Source organism: Spermophilus citellus, assembly GCF_964194105.1.
Source record: "Spermophilus citellus genome assembly, chromosome: 12".
Classification (NCBI taxonomy): Eukaryota; Metazoa; Chordata; class Mammalia; order Rodentia; family Sciuridae; genus Spermophilus; species Spermophilus citellus.
This window is the reverse complement of record NC_138198.1, coordinates 68,899,402-68,903,678: the sequence shown is the minus strand read 5'-3', so window position 1 is coordinate 68,903,678 and position 4,277 is coordinate 68,899,402. Positions and strand designations below refer to the sequence as shown.

Sequence of the window (4,277 nt, the reverse complement as noted above, 5' to 3'; positions counted from 1 at the left end):
AATGTGCTCTAGTAAAAACATCTCCAGGGAAGGCAAAAGGGGAGATGCAAGGGAGGAACACAGAGGGAGTTTTACTTTCAGGTTACGACTCAGAAGATATGGTCGAGATCTGACAATCAGGCTCCTCGGGTGATGCTTCTGACAGCTAAGCATTGGGACCTCCCAATTCTTTCTTTCTTTAATGGTAAAACAGCCTTTTTTATTTGTTAATATCACATAAGAGATTGAAACATGTTACACTCTTTTTAAAAACATAACTAATGTATTTTAACAGAGAAGCCCCACTCCCATTTTCCTCAGGAATTAAGAATCTAAGAGAAGAAACCATAAAACAATGTTTTGTGGAATCCTTCATTCAGAGTGTTAACATAAGGATTAAGTTAATATTGCCTTCTTGAAAATTTTCTCTTTTCCTTAAAAAAAATCTTTTTTGAAACTTGATTGCTTATTACGGTACAAAAATTTCAGTGCAAAAGTTCAGTATATTGAAAAATGGTTTCCCCCTCCCTCACAGCATTGTTACTTATAGCAGAAAGTAATCAAGAGCAGATTGCTAATCTAGATGGAGCAATCTTTAAATTACACCCAGACACACAGTGGGTTTATTTTCTCTCCCCTCCCCTTCTCATAGGAACTTAAAGAAAACACATATTATACATGTTAAAAAAAGAAAAAAAAAGCCAAAATTTTTGAGGGAGCCTTTCTACACGATACACAGTACAGTGTCAATAAATTCGTATCTTGCAACAAAGTGTTATGGGTATGATTTCATTTACAAAATTTCAGTGTTAAAAAGGAAATTAAGTTCATCAGATTTGCAGCTTAAAAATTCACAATACAGGAAATATTAAAATATTCTGTGCTTCTAAGAAGACTCTGCACTGTATATAGGTAAGGATTACCATACATGTTTATCTTGAGGAAGACAGTCAACTGGAGAAGTTTACATAATTGCCCAGCTTCTACTGAATGCTCTGGAAGCTCTCGGCTGATGGAAAAGTTCTTTCTCAACAGTCACCCTGGTTGGTTCTTCCTTCTCTTCCTCCTCCTCTTCAGGTGTGGGTTGTTTTAAAAACTTTGCTCAACCTCCTCTTCCTGAGAATTTTTCAATATAACCTTCAAGTCTTCACCAGTGCCCTAAGAATTCTGGTTCTTCCAAATGAGGTCGGTGGGAGGACTGGCTGTGACACCAGCATTTTCAGCCCAGTCTGGCCTGTCTTGAGCACATATCTGGAGGCATATTTGTAAGTGACTGATGTGTCTCTAATTTTCCTGATCATCTCCCAGCCTCCCTTTGGTGGATCCTGTTCAGAAGCATTCATCAACCAAATACATTTCCCACCAACATCTATCTCTTCAACACACACATTCCCAGTGGCTGAAGTGGAATGAGTGACACTAACACCTCTGCAGACCTCTGATTCTTCCACATCGACTCTCTCCTGCTTTCCTTTAGCTGTGCCCACACGGCGACTGGAGGAGGCTGGGGACACTCTCACACGGGAAGAAGAGTGTGTGCAGAGTTTCAACCACTCTTTCTCTCCTTCTAAGAGTTTCCTACAAGTGATGATTTTCATGTCCAGGGCTAGCTTACCAGGAAGAAGTTATTCATAATCATTCAGCTTTTGCTGCATCTGATCCCTTGTTTCTGCCTCCCCCACCCCCCATTAGATAACTTGTGAGAGGAGTTGTCTCTTTTCTTTAGCAAACCAGTCCTCCAACTCTTAAATCATTTCCAAACATGCTCTAGACTCTTTATTGTAGATTAGGAAGTCGAGATGAAAGGCTTTCCATTCTCACATGACCTTCCTTCCGTTCTTCCTTGGCACTGTTGACACTGGAAATATTAGTCTCTGAGGACAGTCGGAGGTTCTCAGGTTTGGCATGGAAATCTGTTCAACGTCTTCCTTGTACAGCCTCACACATATTGCTCTTTTGTCTCATGAAGGGCTTGAGCCAGCTTGTATTCATACTGGATCTGACGCCCAGAATCACCTCTGTCAAGCACGTTTCATGCTTTCTTCTTGTCTCATTAATCTCCTCTTTGTTCATGTTTTTACAAAACTCCAAGTCCTCCTTCATAAGCTCTGACCAGGATTCTCCAAATCCACTTTAAGTGAAGTTTCATCTGCTTGTCTTTTGGCAGCCTCTGAGAGGCTTCCACCGGGAAATCTGATCCTTCAAATCCTCTAAATCTCCCTCCAAACTTTTTAAATCACCAAGTGCAGTGGCCAGAGCTGTGTCTTTAGACCTCAGTGCTGCTTCATATTCTCGAAGCTTGCTCTGGGCTCCATTAAGATCAGATTCTTTCTTAGCATAAATTCTATCACTGTGAGTAAACTTTTCCTAGTTATGAAGAGCATATTAGATAAGAACAACTTACAGGTGGAAAATTTTATTTGGGGCTCAAGATTTCAGAGGTTCAATCCACAGCCCACCAACTCCATCTCTGTTTCAGAGAATGAGGAAGAGCAACATGGCAGATGGATGGGTGAAGGAAAGCTTCTCTCCAATTCTTCCTTGTTGAAGTTCTGAGATTGAACACAGCCTGACAATTAGGGTTAACCAATAGGAGATACAGAAAAAGAAACAGAAACTTAGGACACATTTTCTGTATTCAAATGTTAGTTAATTGGTTGTTTTGTATTTTTGGAAACATAAAATATAATGTTTTCCCTTTTTTATTATTAATTAATATATTTGCCTAGTATCTATTCTCTTAGAATAACCATATTAATTTGCCCCAGTATACATATAATTATAATCATTATATTAATCATTTGGTTTTATTTTTTACAGCAAAAGGAGAAAAAATGAGTATGAGATGGAGATTCAATCTTTGCTGAAAATGAAAGCAAAGAATGAAGAGTTTCTCAAATATCTCTACAAGGAGGCATATCACATCGGTTCTCATTTCCATCTAGCCAAATATAGAGTAGAAGGTTTAGAAGATAAAATAGCAGAAGCGAGAAGAAAATTCAAGGTTGTATATCTTTATATATTTTTTAATTGTGAAAAAAGTCATTAACCTGAAATTTATAAAGTTATTCTTGAGAATTAGATTTAATTTATGGGTTAGTAGGTTTTTTAAAAAAATCATTTCTGATAAATAAGAAGAAAATCACATCTTGGCAGAAACCCAGCTTACACAGAAGATCATGAGAGTTTCAGTGTAGCTAGTCAATATTTGCTATTAATTATAAACTACTTGGAGCACCAGGAGTGTGGTGCTTGGTTCAACTTCATCCTGTATGTCTAACACATAATAATTCCATCTATGGTATGAGCAGGATATTCTGAGATGTGCCCTTGCACCTTGTATAACATAAGAATAGGGAGTACCTACATCAGGCTTCCGAGTAACTGATTCCAGAGCACCAGGCAGTTTGTAGATCACAGTGCTGTAAAAAGAACTGCCCACATGCTTCAAATCCACTCCTCACTGAGCAGAATGAATAGTCGCCCCCTGCCATCTGTTGCAAAGTCATCCCCACTTTTCTGCAGCTGGGGGACCACTTAAGGATAAAAAACAAAACACAAAATGACAACAACAAAAACTTTAACAATTCACACAATTTACTTTTGAGTTTGTCTTCTGACAAATGTGATAAATGTGTAGATTCTAAATAGCCCATTGAAAGTAATAGTAGCTATTTGTTGAGGGCCTAGTAAGAGTGATGCCTTGGGTAAGTTACTGTCTCCACATTGTCATTTCATGGAAAAGAAGATGTTGTTATTCCAGTTTCACATATGTGAAAACTAATATTTGATAATGATCAATATCTATTGATATACTAATTCATATGTGTTAAAGTGTCCAACTCAGTTTAAACCAAACTTTTCTGGGAAGTGATTAATTAATATAGATGAGTAACTTTAAAAATATTCATAATTTGTAACTGTAACATTACTCAAAAGAAAAAAACCTTAAAAAAATCCAGATAGCAAAGATAAACAAAGTCAACAAAGACACATGCTTAAAGATATTTATAACTGGTTATGGTGCCAATAGCATGGTCCTTGTCCCCAAAGCCATTCCAATAATGGGGACACAGTTTTGAGAAAAAGGAAAAAGAAGGTGTATTGCTTTGCTAGCAAAGAAGAAACACAGGGGACTCCTGTTCCAAAGGCTATTATTCTGCCCATCATGGGGAAGAGGGTTTTTTTTTTTTTTTTTTAAAGGTGATTTAGAGAAAATGAGATTAGGGAGGAGAGACCAGGGAGGAGAAGATTAGGGAAAAGAATTGCAGAGAAGCTCTAGGAAAAAGAAGATCAGG

The 4,277-nt window shown here is 37.6% G+C and overlaps 1 pseudogene across 1 annotated transcript; it reads right to left on the bottom strand.

The window, feature by feature from the left end:
• Positions 1 to 943: 943 nt before the first annotated feature.
• LOC308631645 (lamin-B1-like) lies at positions 944 to 3,488 on the bottom strand (annotated as a pseudogene). The gene is made up of 2 exons: positions 3,444 to 3,488; positions 944 to 2,346 (listed from the first exon to the last, which is right to left on the bottom strand). The product of its transcript is annotated as a lamin-B1-like (transcript).
• Positions 3,489 to 4,277: the final 789 nt, after the last annotated feature.